This window comes from Triturus cristatus, chromosome 10, assembly GCF_964204655.1.
Source record: "Triturus cristatus chromosome 10, aTriCri1.1, whole genome shotgun sequence".
Lineage (NCBI taxonomy): Eukaryota > Metazoa > Chordata > Amphibia > Caudata > Salamandridae > Triturus > Triturus cristatus.
Genome location: NC_140593.1, coordinates 610,773,865 through 610,797,098, shown reverse-complemented (window position 1 = coordinate 610,797,098; position 23,234 = coordinate 610,773,865). Strand labels below are relative to the sequence as shown.

Sequence of the window (23,234 nt, the reverse complement as noted above, 5' to 3'; positions counted from 1 at the left end):
CAGATGTACACCTAGATGTAGGCTTATGGGTCTCCGCCTCCTCAGCTAAGAGGGTGCAGACTCCTACCATTGAATTTATGAGTGTAAAGGTACTGTTCGTAACTTTCAACTTGTTTATGGAGATTGGTGCAACGGGGTTGGAGATCTCCCTAGAGAAGGTGATAGGGAAGACATTTAATTTTAAATGAATACAAAATAAATATTAAAAATGAAAATAATTTAAATACATTTCTCTAACTCTTATTCACGTAGGACTACCCTAGTAACAAGGGACAATACACACTTTAGTTGAAACTGAACAAATTAATATATTTTATTTGAATACATTATTTAGTACTTAAATTAATTAATAAATAAAATTAATTAAAATGACAATTTTAATAATTTATCTATAATTACTATATAATTTATCTTGACCATGTCCCAATCTTGGCTACAAGTTACATATTCTTTTATTTGTGAATTATTATTATTTTTAAATAAATTATTGTTCACAATATATTGCATTAATATGTTATTATGAATAATACAAATTTACATTTAGCAATGTTTACTTATAACAAACTCTTATAATAATAAAAATACAATTAATTTTGCTAAAGTTTTAACTATGATTTTTTATTTTATATGTCTGCCTGTGTGTTAGTGTTATTCCTTGAATTCGTTGATTTCCTTAGGAGTGCGTTGCAGTACCAGTGAGCCATGTGTGGTGCTTGACTTACTCCAAGACTGAGCTCAAGAACATTTAAGCCTGTTTCATCAGACTAATGTATAAGATTTAAATGTGTATTTTGTGAATTGCCATTTCAATTGTGGTTGCATTTGCTGTATTAACATGTCCCTCCCTAAACCTATCCCTACTTTCTCTTAACCCCACCTGTTTTGCAGTAATTACTCTCCAATTTTCCACCACTCCCACTTATTCCTCCCACATTTACTACTAAATCATACACTTATGTGTGTGGAGATCTCCACCCTGATTTCAATCATTGTAGAGGAAAGATAGGAGAGGCAGATGCAGAACTTTCCGGCCAGAGTTCTGTGAATTGCATTTTGAAGTATGTAACGTAGTCCTACTTATTTTTATTTATTTATTATTATTATTTTTATTGACTTTACAAATGAATACAAGAACATTGTATAGTATATTCAGGCCTCATATCAATATATTGCTGACAATTTGAGGCAATGAGTACATGTTTTCGAGTTGTACAATACTGAAACTCTGGGAAGAATAATCTTCTTAGGGTAGGCGGGGACGAGGAAATGTACAAAGAGTAGAAATGCAGGCATTCTACAACAGTGCCCATACCAACAGCATCGCCCTCAGGGGTCTGAAGGTGATCAAGGGACCATCTTCTCTTCGCTATCTTGTATGTTAGAATGGATATCCAATTCTCCAGTACGAGCCATCAAGGGTCCCCAAATGTCTCTTGGCCGAGAAGCCAGGGCCTGTAGTTGTGAATAAAGTTCACAATGACTGTGCACCAAGTCTCCAGTCCAGTCCTGTTTGCGCAGGACCATTGGACTCCTACAGCGCACATCTTTATGCGACTCTTTGCTAACAGCAGAGCAATCGCTATGAATCGATGCATCCCATTTGGGATCTGTTTCACAAAGCCTAGGAGGGCAACCAGGGGTGTTGAGCTCAAAGCAGAATGTAGTCATATCTGCTAACATGTCCGCCACCTCTACCCCCAAGGCCTTTATATTAGGAAACTTCCATGCCAAATGGAAAAGGTCTGCATAGTCACAGGAGCACCGCAGACATTGATGTGAACGGGAGGGGTGTAATATAAGTGATTCAAAGATTTAAATTGTATGAATTCATTCTTGTGGTTCATTGAAATGTGTTTGATTTGCTTGCAGCAGTATGCCCATAGGGGAATGGTGAGTTCAGTTCCTAAATATCTACTCCATGCAGCTCTGGATCTGTCAGGGGTTTCGGTTCGTGTTGCAGAGCAGGTTTCATAGAGGCGGGATATCCTTTTGATTTTTTCGGTAGAGTGTATAATTGAGGTCAAGGGGGGAAACTCTAAAGGTATATCGCGGAAGCTGTGTACATGCGCCTGGAGAGTATGCCACACCCTCAGGTAGAGGAAATGGTCAAATGGAAGGGGAGCATCTCCACCAATAAAGTGCTCCAGTGTTGCAAAGGTGTTTTGGGGGTAAAGATCGCCTAGTTCTCTCACCTCCCATTTTGTCAACACACGCTGAACCAGTCTGTCGCTCGTGGGTGGTAGAAGTGGGTTTTTTAAGCTGATAAAAATAAGCTAGGGTGGCCCAGTCATCCACCCAGTCTTTTCAAGGCCCAACAGGTGGTCACTGTAGTCTTCAGTGTGCATGTGTATCTATGGGTGTAGCACTGTTATGGTCTTGTTCCGGTCCCAAGTAAGGGAGTCTGGTGTCAGGATGATACCAGTGCCTTACCTAATGATGCTGTGCCACTAAATAATAGAGCTCCAGGTCTGGTACTTCTAGCCCCCCCATCTCATACGGCAATGTGAGAAAGCCTCAGCTAATGTGGGGTTGCTAACCAGTCTAAATAAATGTTGTCACTGTGCTACGGAGCGCGTTGAAAAAGGTACATGGGAGCGAAATGAGAATATTGACAAAGAGATGGAGAAAACGGGTGAGGACCACCATTTTAATAATGGCAATTCTGCTGCCATGGACAAGGGTAACTTAATCCAGAACTCCACCTGTGCTTCCAGCTGGTCAAGCATAAGGCCATAATTTTGATGAACAATAGCCTGTTTGTCCCTTGCAGTATTACACCCAGATATTAAAACTGTGTCAGCGACACATCAAATAGGATACACAAGGGGAGCCTGCAATGTGCCGTCCATGAGGGGAAAATGTCAGATTTCGCCCAGTTCAAAGGGCAGAATGACTGCTGAATTGTATGATCTCACGGATTATGGCAGAGAGATGGGTCTTTGGGTCATGAATGAACAACAAGATATCATCTGCATTCATAGACAAGAGGAGAGGCTGTACGCAAAAGACCAGGGCCCTGTGTGAGTGGTATTCCTGCAACCAGGTGGCAAAGGGGTTCATAGCCAACATTTACAGTAGAGGGGATAGGGGACACTCGTGTCTCATGCCTCTAGATATTGGTATAGGGTCAGTCTGAGAGCCATTAACCAGGATACAGGCAGTCAGGTTTGTCTAAAATAACTTAATTCAGTGCAATGAAGTCCGTTGGGATCCCAACCTTTGTCAGCACCTAAAACAGGAAAAGGCCACTCCAAAGAGTCAAACGCTTTTGCCTCATCTAAAAAGACCACCACCGCAGGTACCTGCGGGGAAATCTGATCTAGCATTGCAAACACAGTGTACATGATGTGGACCTATGGGGGACAGAGCCAGACTGAACAGACGAGATCAAATGTTCCATTAATGTTGCAATTACTTTTGCTAAGATTTTCTTATCAAGGTTTATTAAAGATAACAGCCGGTAGGAAGCTTAGTATGCAAGGTCCTTACTGATTCTTAGACAGTGTAATCAGTTAGAGAGGGAGAAAGAGTCCTGGTATTCACCGCTTCGGCATAAACCTCTAAGAGGGAAGGAGTCAGAAAGTACTTATATGCCTTATAAAATTCTCCTGTTAACCCATCCAGGCCAGGCGCTTTAAGGCCTGGCAGGGATTCAATAGCTGCCCCTAATTACTCCACAGCACTTAGGAATTGTTGGTGCCCCCGCTCCAACTAAGCCATTGCCACTTTGTTGAGGTATGTTTGGATAGTGATAGAGGATTCAGCTAATTGAGTTCTGTAGAGGTTGCCATAGTAGTGGGCATATTCAGCTGATATTTCTTCCGTGGAGAATATGATTTCTACTGCTTTGTTATGTATTTGGATTATGTGTGTCTGGTATAAGTACCCCCACAATAAATGAGCCAGTGTCCTACCCGGCCTGTCATCTTCCCCATAGTTCTGAGAATGGGTATGCTTGCCCAGGAACGCCACCTCACTATCAGAAAAATCCCTATGCAGACGGTGCCTCTCACATAAATTTGCTGTAGAATGGTGAGTTGCTGCGATCATGTCCAACCTCAAAAGGTTAAGTTATAGTTTAGTAAGCTGTGTACGTATGACCTTCAACACTCCCGAATGTTTAGAGATTGTGGTACCCTTGATAGAAGCCTTAAAAACTTTCCAGAGTGTGGAATGGGTGGACACAGTCCCCTTATTGAGTCCAAATTATTATTCTTTTGCCTCATATTACTCCTCCCGGAAGAGCTTGTCCAGGAGGACACCACTCTGGAATCGCCAGGGGGGCGGTGAAACCCATGACCAGATATTTGTGGGACCAGTTTAACTGGGGAATTGTGGGACCGTGTACACGATTGATAAGTGACGTCTTTGATCAGGCATTGATGAATCAAGTGACTAGCCAGCAGTCAATACGAGGCTGAGTCCCATGGTGTGCTGAATAAAATGTATATTCGTGAGTGGAAGAATGCCTAATTCTCCGTCAGGGTCAATATCTCCATGAGTTCCTCCAACGCTCTAGTGGAGTGGGGTTCCTGTTACGTCTGAGTCCCACACAGTCTTTATCAGAGTCATGTACTAAATTGAGATCCCCTTCCCATATTACAGGCGTGGTGTTGAAACGTTACAGGGTTCGTAAGAGAGACTGAACAAAATTCCAGTGCATCAATATTTAGGGCATACGTGTTAAGGAGCACTACCTTCTGGCTTTCAAGCGCGCCTTCTTCCAAAATGTGTCGCCCTTTGGGGTCTGTGTGTATGAAAAAATTGATGCCCTTATGTATCAGAATGCAGACAACATACACGTAGATTTGTATATGAGGAGTAGAATCTATGGGACCCCCATTTGGCAATGAACATAGATGTCTTTCTGGCCGGAAGGTGTGTTTCTTGTAAGAAGGCAATATCTATGCAGTGTTGCTCAAAATATGCAAGCACTAATTTCCTCTTGAGTGAGTTATTTAACATTCGGATATTCCAGGATAACAATGATACAATGATCTAGCCGCATCAAAAGTCATGCCTAGGTAAAAAGTGATACCAAAGGGGATGATGGACGGAGCGGTTGAGCAAATCAAACACTCACCCCCAGTCAACTGATCTGGGTTTAATCCATTATCATTCTTTAGCTCACTCCACCACCCCATTTCAGACATGGCCATATGCAAATCAGTCCGACCCTGTGCCTCATGGGAACAGTCCAGCCCGAAGTGCCAAGCCATGTCTTTCCTGGACCGGAAACAAGCATCCTGGGACCGGTTTCGGGTTCATAACCCTCATCAGCCAGGCTATCTTGAATCCAGTGGCAAAGTGAGCAAAGGACCCACGTCTGGGCAAAAAGTGAGTCTTGATTCGTCCCGTTAGACTGAACCACGCTCTTCATGAATGGATCATTTTGTGCATGACCTTTTTGAAAACCATCCATAGTAAAGAAAACAATTAAACATTCTAAATTCCCAATCCATCTCACCCTCCCACACTGACATCCCCATACTTCCAGTGACGATTCCCAGTTAATTTCCCACAACATTAGGCTGGTACTACACACTATGGGTGAAGACAAAGCTGAGTAAAGGGGATGGATGGATGAAGACTTAACGGTTAATATTGAGCCGTCAATCAGTGCGAAACTTGGAGGTATGCACGGTTACTTTCAGTTTAAGATATATAAAAGGGAAATCGGTCGCTGGCGCTTGGTAGGTGTATTGATAAATTCAACCCTACAAGAATATAGACATGGGAGGTGGGGAGATGTGGGAAGCATGCTGAATAATTATGGTTGGAGACAAGATGGACGGTTGTGATCTAATTTAGACCATGGACCTGGACTCACTACTGGGCCATCAATAATAATTATATTTATGTGGATTTTTACGGTTGACCTGAAGAGTGAGCACTGCTTAGACGCTTAGGACAAACAGTGTGCAGGCGAATCTCAAGCCATAACCGGTTTTGCTGTATCTGTATGGTGTAGAAGTATGATGTGTTTTCCCGAGGTAGTCATGTACACCAAGTGCACTGTACAGAATAATGATATGTTCTCATGAGACAATCTTTTGCCCTTTGACTAGATTGGATTCAAAGATTGGATATAGGCAGGCATTACTATGTTTAGAATAAGACAATGACATACCTGTTGGGATGTTGATATTTTGTACTAAGAAAGGGGAACACAATTGAATTTTTCATCGATGTATTTGTTTTCTTTCAATCTACAGCCCTGATGATGTCCAGTGTGGACGAAACGCATTGGCTGGATTGTCTGTTGTAGTATTTTCTGGAATTAATAACTTGAAGGTTCTGAAATAAACCACAAACTTGATATTCATCAACGACTGCCTATGGACTCTCCTTGTATGAGATTATTATTTCAGCAATTAGCCTGTGAAAATTGCGAATAAAGGCGCTCCTTTTTGCATAGGTTGAAAGCTCAGTAAAACAATTCTCTCTGGACAGATTAGCATAAACATTTCAGTATCAATCAGACAAGAGCATGTGATAACAGCATAACTAACGTTGTACTACTTTATGTAATGCAAAAAATCTTTTATGAATAGGCCATCTTATCTGTTTACTTGAAGGGGGTGCTGGACTTGTTCCACCTATTTCGATGATTATACTTTGATTTTGAAAGCCAGTATGTCATATAGGTAATTGCTGCTGGCAATGGCAAAAATAGTGTCTTAGAGATCACCAAGCCCCAGCGGCGGCTGGCATGTACAGAGGGTGGTGAGCAGGTGGGACAAAAATAAAAGTGAATAAAAAATTATAAAAATATTAATTACACTTACCTTCCTGGCCCTACACTCACCTCACTCGGGCCTTCTCCAGGCAGGAAGGGTCCAACGCGGGACCCAGGAAACTGTAGTAACCAATCCTGATGCTGCTCTCATGCAGCATGAAAGAAGCGCCAGGATTGGAGAGAGTAGCCTCCTTCGGCGCTCCTGAGGACACTGGAGCCCTATGCTGTCTCTGACAGCTGGGTCAGAGAGGTTTATAGCGTGCATGTCTGGCTGGTCATCCCAAGACAGCCAGCCAAAGAGTCAGCTTTAAAATGCACATGCTTGGCTGGCAGTCCCAAGACAGCCGGCCAAAGAGACATGTACACTTTAAATTTAAAGTGCCCTCCCCATCACTGCTTTCTGCTGTTGCCTGACTGGCAGCAGCAAAAACCAGAAAGCCCCCCTCCCCCCCCCCGTTCTGATGCTCGTACGGGGCAGGGTTTTGAAAAACAAAATGGAAATAAATTAACGTTATTACCATTTTATTTTTCCATCTCTGTGGGCAAATTTGTTAGTGGGGCAACGCTCCTCTGCCTCAATGGAGGAGCCGCCCTTGCGGGGACAAGCCCCCTAAAAATGTACTTTATTAGCACGCAGTTAATTAGTCTACTTGAGGAGGTGAACACGAGGACTTAGTGGCCCTCAAGCTGTGGTGAGGCTGTCCCACAAATTCCCGCACAAACATCACATTCTCAATAGAAAAGCCACATAAACAGTTTCTTGGAGCATCGTTTTCTCCGTGGAGCATTGTTTGAGAATGTATAGGCCTTAGATGTGGTTTGGCAAAGGCAGATAAAATATCTTAAGCTATGTCTTTTTTTTCAGTGTCCTTAATATGCGAACAACAATTTGTACAATGAGCAGAAAATATAATCAGCAGTGAGCGGTAGATTATATTTTTGCTGAGGTATTAGATTGTGGGTTATAGGATCTCAACTTTTGCTGTGCATCAACTGAACTTTCCAGAACAGAATCTAATGAGAAATGCAAGCAGGATATTAACTAAGAATCCTTTCCAGACATCAGCACGATGGCAAGCAAAGTTGGCTTAAAATGTCCTGCTAAGTTTACAGCGTTGTAAAAATAAAGTAGTCCCTACTGGCGCTAGTTTTTTGAGTGCGTGAGGCCGCACTGACTAATTGTGTTTGTATTCAGCCTAACAAGTCGCAAGCCCCTACAACAAAAAAAATTGTGATTTACTGGGATCCATTCTTAGTGATTAAAAGAACTGTCAAAAGGTTCTTCTTGATGGTTGCACAACAAGGTGGTCATGTGCCTAGGTCTTTCACGTTGGCTCAAAATTGAACTACTTGGTTGTAGACTGTTGGGAAACAGAATTCTAAGTCTTACGGCCTTATTTAGAGTTTGGGGATGTAATGCTCCATCAAAACTTTACAGATATCCCATTTACTGTATTACAAGTACCATAGGCTATAATGAACTTGTAATATGGAGGACAGGATATTCGTCACGTTTTGTCGTAGTATCCTGTCAGTCTAAAATCTAGATAAAGCTCTTACTTGTATGACTGTTGGCCTCTTTAGTTTTTGGGACTGGCTATACAGCACTTGTCTCTGTGTATTCATTGTTACCAATTCTTTAACATAAATATAGATTGGGTTTTGGCCAGTGAAAGCTCCTCCGCTAAGGCGGAGGATTGTCCCCCCACTGCTTTTTAGCAGTGAAATTAAGGGAAAATAAAATAATAAACTTGCGTTATTAGCATGTTATTTTCTCCTACTTCCGCAGTTTGTGTGAGGTTGCAGGGGAGGAGTGGTAGCACCCTCCTAAGTGCCCAATGACTACTTGGCCGGCTCTCTCAGGCCGGCCAAGCAGTCGTGCGCACTTCCAATGTTCTCCCTGCGGGTGACATTACAACTGGCCTGGCTGGAGAACATCCCCAGGCTCCCAGTCAGCGTCTGAGCACCTAAGAGCTGACTAGGAGCCTGGGTGTGCTTCCTGTTCAGGCCAGCGAGGGAGGACTACGGAGGAGAGGGCCGGTGAGGAAGCAGCGAAGGTAAGTTTTTTAATTTATTTTTTAATTACCGCTTCCCCCATGTCCTCCCACCTCCTGCCCATGATGGTTTTGGCTCCCCCACACAGGAGGCTTATCCTTGCAGTTTGGTGTATCATTCAGCCACCGTTGGAGTGCTTATGTTGCAATGCATAAGGGAATTGTTTACATCTCAAAAGCACACTGAATCATCACACATTCAATTATTTATCTTGTGCATGCATTGTATACAGAAAACAATAGTTTTCCTGTTTTGATTTTTTCACTGTAGCAGGCTCTTAAAAATATTTTCGTCAAGACTACCAATGCTTGTTTTCTTTACTTTGACCTCCTTTGAATGCTGCTGTTTTAGCATAAAAGTGGATAGAATCATTTGTGCGAAATCTAGTTCAAAGTCCCTGCAGGACTATCCTCCCAAGGGGCTGTCTGTCAGCTTAGCATATGCAAAAACAACAGTTGATGGACAGAATGCAGAACAATGTCATACATTCACCCCAATACAGAGATCTGGGCCTAAATCCATCGGTTTTTGGCAAAAATGTCACCTGACAAAAATATTAAATAAATAATTCTCCGTTGAGTGTAGATTTTCTACTAACGCCAGTAGAGTGACATATGTAGGACACAATATTTCTGTCAGATTATATATTGGTTTTGATATTCATATATCATACCGGCCTGGGGTTCACAAAGGACACCCACAAGGGGCCAGCACCCATAAGCAGAGCTGGAACATGGCATTGTTTGAAAAGCATGATCTTTGGCACTTAACAGCCTTACCAATGAGGGTCAAATGGCAGCCCAAGCTGTTTACGTTGCAAGAATTTCCCTACTCACAGCTAAACCAGGGCATGCTGCTTTTGTGATGTAATTGGCACAGACATCTCCAGACGCATACAGAAAATACTATGGCTGCTCTAAACTAATAATTCACTTAAATATTGAGCGTCTACTTCTAATGATTGATTTGTAGGGGCGTGCAAAATTCCGCTCATTTCCTTTTGTGCAATTATGCTTAAATTTTGGAAAAATTAAGTAATTTACAAGAAACGCAAATCTGGCATTTGTTTAATTGTTTTTAGTATGAAATCCATCCTCGGGTCCAACAATTGATGCGAGGAAGCACTTCACTATAAAAAAAATAAATAAATAAATGCAAGGGCCACTAAAAGGAGCCACTCACGTTCTGCTCGTTTGTGTTGTTCTGGTGCTCCCACATATACATTTTTACTCGAGCAAGCACCAATGTCTCCTTGATGCGCAATGGCATAATTTGTGTAGATTTTCATGTGACAATCATAATGTGAAATGCTTGAAATTATGCAAATTGCTTCGCATAATAGAAATTTCACTTGAGTCTAGTGTCATGAGTTTGTGGATGGTTTGAAATCCCAGCTATCTGTGGACCCTGTATTAAAGGTTGGCTTTACAGAGCGAGATTGTTTGAATGTTAGTTAGTTATACTCAGGGTTTTATAGATTTTAAGAGGCAAAAACTTGGACAGGTCAGACATAAAAAAAGGACTAACGTCTTTAGTCTTACTACTATGGCTGGCTTTTCCTGGTTTATGCATAAATGTGTGATGTGAACCCCCTCCGCCCCACCCTACTTTGTCTCCCCTCTGCTGAGAGCATGCAGCCAACCTCCTGTGCTGCATGAAAAAAACACATATGTTATGTCAGACTTAGAAGGGTCCTGTGGAAACGAGAGCAGGTCCCAAAAGCTAGGACATGTTTATTTAACAAAAAGAAAAGTGTTGGGATGCCGAGACAGTCCGCTGCAAACCAGGACCCTCCGGGGAAATCGGAAAGTTTGGCCACCCCAAATAGGCTTGTAGAGAGAAAGTATGAGAAAAAAGGCAGAAAGAGAACAAGCGAGAAATATAATGTTTGTATATGTGTGAGTGACTTTTTCTGGTGATGGAATCAGTGCTTAATTTGAGGTGGTAGTTGCCGGTAGGGGTCCACTAGCACTTATTTTATCTTGAGACATTTCCCAACAGCAACAGCGGGAAAAACAAACAAGCATTTACAATGCAATGGTCTCGGCATTGTTAAAGTTAGAGCTATTGGCATTGCTCATCACATTATTTTTGTTTATGTTTTTGTTTTTCAAACATTTAAAGAAACAGCATTGTTATTTACAATGTCCCGTTACCTGTGTGTTCTTCGTTGCTGGACAGGTGCTGTTCATGCCCGTTTATGTGTGTGTCTGCTGGGCTATGGAGATTGTCTGTTTTTCAGGGGGTGGCTACGCGTATGCCAGAGCGAGGGAATATTTCTTCTTTTTTTTTGGTTGCAGTTTTATACAGCGCAAACTCAACCCAAGGGTATCCGAGCGCTTTGCGTGAGCGTCAGTTTCATTACACACGGACACAGTCATTTTTTAGGCACGGGGAGATTAAGTGCTTTGCCCAGAATCACAGGGTGTTTGAGCCTCCCACTAGCCTCGATCCTGGTTCCCCAGCTTCAATGTCGGCCACTCTAGCCATCAATCCACATTCTCAGTGTGTAGAGAAGAAGAGAACGGTTTTCTGTGAAGTCACATTCGCGATTAGACTTAGAAAGTCTTTCTGTAACAAGTCAAAAGGTTTGTGTTCAGGAAAACTCTGAGGTTTGTATTCAGTAAAACTCTGAGACAGGATCTGGGAGTGAAGTGCCTACGCTCTGCCAAATGAAGAGCCAGCTGATGAACCAACAAGAAAGAAAGAAAGGACTCTAAATGCGTGAATTTTGCAGTTCGTGTTCCTCAATTTCCCCTTACTACCACGGACAGAGTGATTTCGCAGTCACACACACACATACACATCATACGCTGGTGGGGCCCATAACACCAACATTCATTCTAATCAATCTATCCGTACCTTACTCAGAAGGGGATAAACATTTGGTTCCGAACTACACTGCTTCCCTTGATGGGAACTTTATCTCTACTAACAAAACCCTCGCTTCTCTTCCCATCAAGGAAAATATAGGTCAATGAATCATTTAGTTGGGATTTGCTTAATGACTCCTTAATTCTCTTGAAATTAAGCAATAATACATTTCAATGAAAGAACAACCCGACACATGAATTCAATTAATATTTCTTTATCTAAAACAAATGCAGGTTAAATCCTAGTTAATAAATTTCATCTTTTGTCATATTTACCTATTCTGGCTATTAGTCGTTTTCTAAGTCAGAATCTGGTCCTCCGTCAAATCGTCAAAGTTCTGTTTTATCATGCAGAGTCACTGTCCTCTTCCGTCAGCATAACATCAGGATACTGGCAATGACGAAGTGCGTTCTAAACGACCCTCTCTAGTCTACTATTATTTATACTAAAAATTACATTCTAAATGTTACAATCGTCATTTTCAGAGCTTCTCATTGGACAATCGAAATACATCCTAATGCATCAGGAAACATTCAATGTCGTTCCCACATATTAAAAGTTCCAAAACGAATGTATGGGAACATTAGCAATCCATAGTTTAGGTTGCAACAATTTCTGTTGAAGGGTTGGCCTTTCGCCCGGAGCAGCCTTGATGGGCACAGCGATGACAGTTCACCGGCAGGTCGCAGCTGCTGAAGTTTGCGCAGGAGCATTTCTGCTTTCCCTTCATGGATATTACTTCGTAAATGTCTGATTCAGTCGGCGGCCATTTTATAGCAGGCCCAAATGGTCAACTTAAGCAAAGAAACACAAAACGTAATTAATACATAAAAATGGTTAAACAGTGTTATTTCCCTTGTTAATACCCATATGTGTGTGCATTTATCTAGCCATATGCAACATTCAAAGCCATTAATACTCGATTATTTCAGCATAATTCACGTTTACATCACATAAGCAACGTTTATCCTATTAATATGCATACAAACTTAGTTTACATATTAATTTTAGCCATGCAAAGCAATCCCACGTGTATTCTCTCGGTTAATAAGGTTGATTAGTTTTCCATACAACAACTGTTAATTATTAATCGTTTTAATTCAAACATCCATAAATAGATTGGGTATATTAAAGGAAAACATTTTACCCGCTCCATCAATCCCCCCTTTGGTGATTTTATCACCAAAAAACAAAACCCACAAAAATCAATTTATTTTCCCCTTTTTCGGAAATTCGAAATGTTTTCTTGCTCAATTATAATTCTATTTCCCCTTCATCTTCTCTTTTTGTTTTGTCATACATACTCTCCTTCCATTCTTCCAATTCTATCTCTTCAAAATCTCTTTCTTGTTTCTTTTCCTATGTCTACAACACATACATCCTAGTCTAAGTATTAATAATATGAAAATTACACACGTTAATGGAAATAATATTTTCCCTAATATAGTACTACCTAATTTACCTAAGAAAGTCTTAATAGCAGCCATCTTATTACTAATTTTAGTCCAGATACTTTCAACCTCCAGTGGTACTATTTCATCATGAAATTCTGTAAAATTTTTAATATAAACCTTTAGATCTTTGCTTTCATTAGGAATGCAAGTACAACAATGTTGAACTTTCAGCATTCCACAGACTCCACCCTCTTTTGCCAATAAGATATCAAGGGCAAGTCGATTTTGCATTATCATAGCACGCATAGCAACCATTTCGGTGTTTACCAAAATAAATCCTCCAGCGGTGCTTGATGACAAGCGATCCACTATGGTTGACAATTTCCGAATATTATTTGCATTCAAAGATATTCCCACTGCTGGTATCAAGGCTCCAAAAATGTCACCTACAATTTTTAACCAAGTTTCTCTTCTATTACGCATTAATAGGTTATTTTGTCCATTATTTTCTACTCTATCCATGTGAAAGATCTTTGGAAAGACCAGGCCAACATAACATGTGCCATACCAATGGTCAGGCAACCTGTAATAAGCCTTGTTCCCACAAATGTAGTACAAACCAGGAAAAACTGGATCCTCTCCGCCTCTAAATCCCCATCCGGATGCAATAAAATATGTATCATGGCACTCACTAGTCCCTATATAATAATAATCATATTGGGATCTTTCCCTCATAATACATAATTTTCCTTTCTGTGGTGTATCTATAGCTATTGTTGGACTAGCTCCCTTTTTCAGCTTCTCTTTCCCACCAATGTCCCAAGCATTTTCCCTAATTCATGTCCTTCTGCCTTTTTATGTATTCTCAATCATCTCTCTTCAACCATATCTAAAAATGTTTTCTCTTCTTTCTTCAAACTGCAAGTTAAATTGTTTCTAAAAATATATTCTAAGGTTAGTTCTTTAGTTTCTATAAAAATCTCACCTAATACATTAGCAGTTTTTAGCAGGGTTCAGTTCATTATTCATGGGCAATTGTCCAAGAATGTTATCTACATTTGACAGATTATATTCTAATTTCCCTACTTGATAAAATATACTTGTTAAAACGCTACATGTTATTCCATAAGTTGCTGGGAGGTGATGATAAGTCACTCCTTCTGAAACAGAGGCAGGCAACTGCATACATACGTAGCAATCCCTTACGTCCATTGTTTTTACATATTCATACAATAATTTTGAAAACACATTGCTAGAAAAATCAGTTATAGACCTATCCTTGTGTATATGTTCAGTGCTTGTTTTAACTGGAACTACCTTTTGTGAACTCTTTACTATGTTAGTCATATTCTCTGTATGCCCTTCTAGTGTATCTAAAGTTACCTTGAAAGAGATCGATAGAGCGAGTACGCTCCAAAGAAGCATCAATAATCCTGTACAACAACAACACATTTTACACCATCTTCTCATAAAGGTACATCTACTCTTGTTATCATCTATGTTAGCCATCTTGTTAAATTGACCGTGTCTTTTGACTTAGCCTCTTCTACTCCACTCCTTGTACTTTCACCTGAAAGAGCTAAGCACTTATCAGGTTATCTTCAGTCCTTCACTTTCTTATTCACTCCTTTATATTTTCTACAAAGACCTTCTTGAGATTACTCAGTTTGGCATCTCATCGTTTTTCACTTCCTTCTCATCATCCACATACAGAAATTCCTGAATTTCCGCTTCTTCTCTGATATCGGTTAGGATAACTCTCAGGATTTCCGCTGTTTCTTATTCCTCCACCACTTTCAGTAAAGTCTCCTCTGGATTTCCTTGACTATCTACCTCTTCTCCTTGTTCAGGCAGTGCCACATACGTCCATTCAGGTGACTTGTACTTCTGGTTTGGTTTTCTTGATCGTTTGTTTTCTCCAGACACTTCTATCTCTCCCTCTTTTTCTTTGTGCGGACTTGTCACTTTGTTCACTTGTTCAGCTTTTGAGGGTTTAACTCGTGTCAATCGATATCTCAGTCTCTTTATTTTGTTTGGCCTAAGGTCTCCTTTAGCATTTCTTCTTTATTTGCTTTCTTTACTGTTTCTTTCCTCGATCCAAGTTCTCTTTCCCAGAACTCGACCCTCTGGAATTTCGTTTTCACTGTCTTCAGATTCTGTCTCGTTTGGCTTTTCTTTTCCAACAGTCTCTTTTTCCACCTCTTGTGTATGCCCTACTTCTGTCCCTCCTCGGGTCTCCGACACGCAATCTTTCTGCTTGCTGCTTGTCCCTTCACCTAACTCAGTGTTGGATGTCCCTACACCTCCTTGGGGGTTTTCCGCAGAAATCTGTCCCTCTCTCTCTATTTCTGTCCCTTCTTCCTCTTCAAGAATTTTCTCAGGTGGAACTTCTCTTACTCTTTCATCTGGTGTAAGTGTCACTTCTGCTGAAATGTTCTTTTCTTTTCTCTTTTTTTTGTGCTCGCCACTAGCGTTTTGCTCGTCTCCAGAATCTGAACTTGTATCTGAAATCTGCAATCTTTTCCTCAGGATTTCTTCTCTTGGAGTTGGAGCTAGTCTTGGCTCCTTCTCCCCCTTTCAGGATTTTCTTTTGTCTTTGAATTCTCGTTATCTGAATCAGCACTTGATTCCGAATCATCATAATATTCTTTTCCAATGCTGTCTGCTGGATTTGGAACTCTCAAAGTGTGACTTGCATGTATCCAATTTTTCAGTCCAGCACACTTCACAGCAGTTGTTGTGGTCAGGACAACTTGCCTTGGCTTCCCCACCTTGGAACCAAGCAATTCCTTCTTCTGTGGACTTTTATTCTCACCCAGTCCCCTGGGCTCAGGTCATGGGCTGGTTGTCTTTCAAGGGTAGTGGCATCCGCTCCAACCTGGTGAAACACAGAATGGACTGCGTCAGCCAGGTCTTTACAGTAATCCAAAACCATGTCATCAGTTATTGTCATCAATTTGTTGACTGGAACAAACACGTGCCTCATGGCCCGTCCCATGATAATTTCGTGGGGACTCAAACCTGTAGTTCTGTCTGGAGTAGATCTGATTGTCATCAAGACTAGAGGCAAGACATCAGGCTATTTCATTCCTGTGGCTAAACACATTTTCCCTATTCTGTTTTTGATCGTACCATTCATTTGTTCCCCTACACCAGAAGCCTCTGGTCGATTGGCACAATGTAGTTTTTGTTGTACACCCAATGCTTCACAAATCAATCTCATGATTTCATTGTAGAAGTGTCCTCCTCTGTCTGATTCAATGGTCACTGGGAACCCGAACCTTGGGATGAATTCTCTTAACAGTAGCTTGGCCACTGTTATTCCATCATTTCTTCTTGTTGGGAATGCCTCCACCCACCTGGAGAACAGACAAACTATCACCGGAACATACCTTAACCTGTTTTAAGGGGGCCTTTCAATGAAATCTATTTGCATTCTGGTGAAAGGTCCTCCCTCTCGGCCTATTGTGCCTAGGCTCACCACTGTTTTCCTTCCAGGATTGTACTGCTGACATATCAGGCATCTTTGACAGAGACTCTCTGCTATCAACCTGAATTTTGCATTGTACCAGGTCTGCTTAAAGGCCCTTATCATGGCATCTCTCCCTAGGTGTCCTTGGCCATGATACATCCGTGCCATGGTTGACATCATGCTATCAGGCATTACTGGTCTTCCATCCCGATAGACCCACACATGATCTTTCTCCCTTGGTGCACAACCTGCTTTTACCCATTGTTTCATTTCTTCATCTCCTGCTTCATCCTGCAACTGCCTCACTTCTTCCCATGTTCCCACAACGTTAGTAAACATTATGGAGCAAGAAAACATTTCCTTTTCCTTAGCCCTATTGATTGAAAACTGGTTTCGGGCACAATACTGAGCCATGTCATTGGCATATCGGTTCCCGGTAGTGATGTAATCACTACCTTGACTATGAGCAGCACATTTCACAACTGTCAGTTCTTTAGGCAACTGTATTGTTTCAAGCTATTTCCAACCAGTTCTTCATTCTTTATAGGAGTTCCACTTGAGGTCAGGAAACCTCTCTGCAGCCAAAGTTGGCCAAAATCATGGACAACTCCAAAGCCATACTGGCTGTCAGTTATCACAGTCACTCTCACATTCTTCCCAATTTTGCATGCCCTTGTCAATGCCACTAGTTCTGCTACTTGAGCGGATTTAACTCCTTTCAAGTGTGATGCTTCTACGACTGCTGCAACTGTGCATATTGCATATGCGGCACTCAACAATCCTTCATCCGTTCTCAAACAAGATCCATCCACAAACATCACATAATCACTTTCTGGCAATGGTAAATCTTTTATGTCTGGTCTGGGTTTTGTGCAAAAATCAAGCACATCCAAGCAATCATGATCAACATCATCTCTTACCTCCACTCTCTCTGCATCTGGCAATAGTGTGGCTGGATTCACATTCACACATCTTTCCAGACTCACATTGGTTGCACCTAGAATGACCTTCTCATACTTAGTCAGCCGACTATGTGACATGAACTGTGTTCGGCTCCTTGTTAAAAGGATCGCCACATCATGAGGTACAAACACTCTTACTGGATATCCCATCACAATTCCTTCACTTTGCTCTAGGCTTCGGCATGTAGCAGCTACTGCTTTCAGACATCCTGGCAAACCTACAGCCACTGGATCTAGCATTGACGAGAAATATGCAACTGGTCTCCTCAATCTTCCATGTTTCTGTATTAACACTGAGAGTGCACATCCGTTTCTCTCGCTGCAGTACAACTCAAACTCTTTCTCATAGTCTGGCATACCCAAAGCTGGGGATTCACAAAGACTGTCCTTTAATTGTCTAAATGCTGCCAATTCTTCTTTGTTCAACTCAAGGGGATCTTTAACCTCACTTTTTGTCAACTTTACCAATGGTTTGGCAATCAGGGAAAAGTTACTTATCCACTGACGACAGTAGCCAACCATCCCTAGGAACATACTCACTTCTCTTTGTGTCATTGGGGCTCTCATTCCTCTGATAATTGTGATTCTGTCTATGGTTACCTTTCTCAGCCCTTTTTCAATGTTATGTCCTAGGTATTGTACTTCCTTTTTTGCAGAATTGCAATTTTGTCTGAGACACTTTTAGTCCTCCATCTGCCAAATGATTCAGCAAAGCTATTGTGTCTGTTTCACAAGCTTCACGTGTTTTCGACGCCACTAGTAGGTCATCGATGTACTGGACCAAAACTGAATTCTCAGGCATTGTTAGACTTTCCAGAGATTTCCTCAGCAACTGATTGAATATTGAGGGGCTCTGTGTGTACCCCTGTGGGATTCGGCACCAGGCCAAAATACGCTCTCCAAACCGAAATGCAAAAATCGGCTGGCTGTCATGATGCAACGGAATGGAAAAGAAAGCATGCCACAAATCAATTACTGTGTACCATTCTGCATCATTGGGAATCTGATACAAAATCACTGATGGATTTGGAACAATGGGACAACATGACACAACAATTTTGTTAATCTTTCTAAAATCCTGCACAATTCTGAACTTTCCATTAGGCTTCTTCAGTCCCATTATAGGTGAGTTACATGGACTGCTCATTATTTCCCTCAAGACTCCTTGTTGTATCATTTTCTCAATTAAAGGTGTTACTCCTTCAATTATTTCAGGTGTCAGTCTGTATTGTGGAATGTTTGGATAAACTACTCCTTCTTTTAATGTAATTTTTACTGGATCTATATTTCTCATAAGGCCTACATCTTCTCCAGTAAAATCCCAGACTCCTGCCTTCACAGACTGTTTCAATTCTTTGGGTAATTCATCAGGGTTAAATACTGCATAAGTTCCTGTAATTCCAGTCTCTTGATTAGCTATTGTCATTTTATACAGTACATCCTCATCTGGTGTCTCAAATGCTATTCCATCTGGGGGTACAGAATATAGTGCAATTCATCTTGCACAGAAGATCCCTTCCTAGCAAATTCACAGGACTGGTGTCGCACACCACAAATCTGTGCATGTCTGTGAATTTCCCTATTTTAACCTTTACCGGTTCTGTAAGGTATGTCCTAATCTGGGTGTTTGACACACCAACTACTTGGATTGTTTCATCCGAAAGAGGAAGATTCTTTACATCTGCTGACCTGACAGTTGATCTCGTAGCTCCAGTGTCTACTAGAAAAGTAATGTTTTCATCATTAACTTTCCCATCTACAAATGGTCCTGTCTGATCTATTTCTAGAGTTGCGCCAAGCACGCACTCTTCTTCCTCTCTTCGGCACCGTCAATAATTCTTCTCTGAATCACTCTCGTCATTTCGCAGCCAATATTGTGAAACAGCGCTTGCGCGTTGCGGTTTGTTTACCTGTTCTTCATTGTAGAATCCCACTTCTTTGCTATATTTCTGGGTATTTCTGCTTTGTGGTAATGGCGGTTTTGGCACCTGATTCTGTGGATTAACAGCCTTCTGCTGCTGCTGCAGTTGGCCACTCACCTCACACTGCACCTGTGGATTCAATGATGGATTTTCATTATTAGTACTTGGTGGATATTTACACTCGGGTTTCCAATGCCCTAACCTACCGCAATTGTGGCATGGAAACTTCTTCTTAGCTTCCTCTATATTACCTTTCCTGGGCCAAATCTCGGTTTGTTTCCTGAGTTATTGGCTTGTTCGACTAACTGAGCTTCCTGTCTTTCTGCAACTTTCACTTGTGCCCACATTGCCTTTTCCTTTAGTTTTCGCTGCTTTGCCTCAATCTCATCACTAAAGTATTTGGCATGTCTCAGGATTTCATCAATTTTCTTGCTTTGCCAGTCAACTGTGTGCTGCTTTATCATTTCACTAATTTCGGGACGCAAACCATACACAAATCTGTACACAAAATGACTCAGATCCTTTTCACCAAGATTTTCATCTCCACTAAACTGCTTGAAGGCTAGTATTAGTCTTTCATAGTAAACATGAACTGATTCTTTCACTTCCTGATGTGTTCGATCTATTTTTACCCAATCTGTTTCTTTGGGAGGCACTTTATTTTTCAAAAATACCATAACTTGTTCCTATTTCTTCATTACCTCGGGGTCTGGTGCACCTGTTTTGGGATCTCTCGGGTATTCTTTAGCTGGCCAATCTATGACTATTTTGCATTCTGCCCATAAGTCTGCTGGCACTATTAAATCAAATAGGCTATTTAGGTCAATCCACAGTACCTTTGACGGCTTCACAAATCTGTCCACCTGTCTGTACCACTAGACGGGCTTTTCTCGCAATCGAGGGAAGTCATTTGTAAATGAGAAAATGTCCTGTCTTGTCCATGGGACATGCACATATACCCCTCCTGGAATCTCTCTCATGGGAAACTCTGTCACTACCTTCTCCTTTTCTCTCACAGGAAATGCTGGAAAAGTTCTGTCTGAGGTATCATCTCGCTTTCTATACCACCTACTTTTCCATTTGTCCACATCTCCCCATTTTCTTAACAATGTGATTATGTCCTTAATCTGCCCTATTCGTCCTGTAGTGTTCAGGTTTTCAATATCTTTTTCTGTGAAATCCACTCGGTAAGGCTTTTGTAAAGCTTTTACCTTGTCCATGTCAATTCCCATTTCACTTGCTATTTCTTCTAACCTGTCATGTAAATTCTTTGCTCTCCAAGTGACACTCTTGCATAAGAACAACAGCTCCTCATCCTGGTAATTTTTCAGCTTTTCTGTGGGGATTGTCCCTACTATTAATTCTTCTAACACCATGCGTAATTTTGCCACATCAATTGTTTCTGAGATTCTTTCTCTTTACCTTGCAAGCCCTTCAGCCATTCGCTCAATTTGTCTGTAGTTATACATACTGATTTTTCTACATTCCCTTGTTCTATCATTCTTTGTGGTTCTAATATTGGTCCTCCTACTATTCTGTTTCTTTCTACAGTATCAGGACTATAAAACAGGTTATTTGACACATGTAGTTCACCTTCACTCATTGTGTGTCTCCAAGGATTCTCCCTTGCTCTCATTAGGGGTTGTTCTGCTTGTCTATTGCTCACATACGGAACTGTTAGACCATGCTCACTTTCTTTCTGTTTCTCAAAAATGGGCATAACTGGACCTATGGTTACAGGGACTGTAACTGCTTCTAGATTTTTTGTGAATTCTCTTATTTTCTCTGTTAGTTCTAACGTGGTTTTTGCTAATTCCCTGGAATTTTCACTTTCAGCCTTATTTTCCATCTCTCTTTCTCTAAGGGAATTTCTTCTCTTCACCTCTGGAGTCATAACCTCTGTTTTGATGATTCGCAAAGTTTCCTTCACTGGAGTATCTGAGGTCAATATTTCTGATTCCTGTCTGTACGGCGGTGGATTTTTGTAAAACATATCATCTAGGACATCATCCTCTGATTCATTTGCTCCATACCTTCTAGGTTCTACATTATGTCTTTTCTCTATACATTTCCTGCCTTCATTTTCTCCTGCAGCTCTTACGGGAAACAGTCCTTCAGTCATACTTGCGTCTCGCCACCTTCTCATTCGATCACAATGAGTTTCACGATCATTTGGCTGTCCAAACATGTATCTATATCTACTGCCATTTCTCTGTTTTTCCCGCTCATGCATCTCGTCTTCCCACTCAGTCAAAGCCTCAAACTGTGTCGGTCTAGGCCGTGGATCTAAGCTCATCATTCTCTCCCGCAAGTTCTTCAAAATTGCCAAATTAAACAAACCATTTTCTGGGAACGCTAAAACTCCATCTTCCTTTGTGTACTTTGCCCAATTGTCTAACCAAATGCAAGTATGGTATCCATATTTCGCAACCATGAAGGATGCAGGTGTTTTCGTCGGAGGTAGTAACTGTCCTTCCCTAGTCACAATCTCTTTGTCTTTCACAAACCATCCTTTTATTTTACTAAATAATGATTTTTTCTTCTTCTCGGCTGAATGATAATACATTTTCCTCACTCCCGTGAACCCTTAGTCTTTTCTTCAATTGTACGGTCTTTAGTCCAATAGCAGCGCGACTCTCACTAACGCACCAATCCTGGCGCGTCTACGTCACTGTCACAATCCTCAAATCCCAGCGCGACTCACACTAACGCACCAATCCTGGAGCTTCTATGTCACCCTGTACTTCTCCAATCCTAGCGCGGCTTTACACTAACGTACCAAACCAAGGCGTTTTACGCTTCTGACTAGCTGTCCAATCCCAGCGCGGTCTTCCTGATGTCAGCAGTCGCTGCAGCATCTCCCGCTCCTAACTCCTGTCTCCAGTCTACCCCTCCTTTACAAGACTACTCAGTAGACTTTGTTTCAATTTTACAATACCGTTAGTTACAACATATAAACATTCCATTGTCTGCTTCACTAACCACAGAATAGCAATAGACCTTTCCCACGAGAATCCTGTTTTTCCCAAGAGCAGCGCTTACCTCTGCCCTACTACAGAATCGTTACTTCCGTTGGTAAAGTAGCACATCCCTTTACTTCACCCGTCTATCAAGCATCAATTAACTGTTTCACCAGAATTAAGACACATAGTTGGAAACGCAATGCTCCTGAGAAATAAAACCAGAGTTTCACAATTAACCCGAATGCTATTTCATTCACACATTTTCACAAAAGAAAATGTAGTTCATTCACACAGAATCCTGTCTTTTCCGAGAACAGCGAACAGTCTGTCCTACTACAGAATTATGACATACGTTAACAAAGCAGCGCTTACCTCTACTTTGTCCTTCTAACAAGCTCAGAGAACACCTGCTACCTTTTCAGTGATAAGTGTTATCGGTATGCCAATTGGTTTCCTGGTACTTAAAGACCAAAATTTCACAGGTACCCTTCGCTATCATACACACTTCTCTCACACAGAAAATGTCTCTAATGGCAACACACGGCGATGTCACCGAATCAAACCCAGACAACGTGACGCGCAACTTCAATTGTTACACGCTTTTCCCTGTGTACTTACAGGGCAACAATTCCGTCTTTCCAGAGAGCAGCGTTTTCTTTTCTCTGCCCTACTCGGAACTGTTACCGACTTCCTACATCCCAGAAGCCGTACAAAACTACATAAAACTCAAGACGACTTCAACATATAGTGTTAGTACATATATCAATACCAATCAATAATCGATAAGCTATATACATGCCAATAAATCATTAAACTAAAACAATAAAAACCATCTCTAGCTACCAGAAAAACT

General features: G+C 41.3%; 1 protein-coding gene across 1 annotated transcript in view; it reads left to right on the top strand.

Annotated features, from left to right (window-relative positions):
* APOLTP (apolipoprotein lipid transfer particle homolog) overlaps positions 1–23,234 on the top strand; it is a 1,292,669-nt gene that overhangs the window by 88,326 nt on the left and 1,181,109 nt on the right. The gene's annotated exons all lie outside the window — the stretch shown is intronic.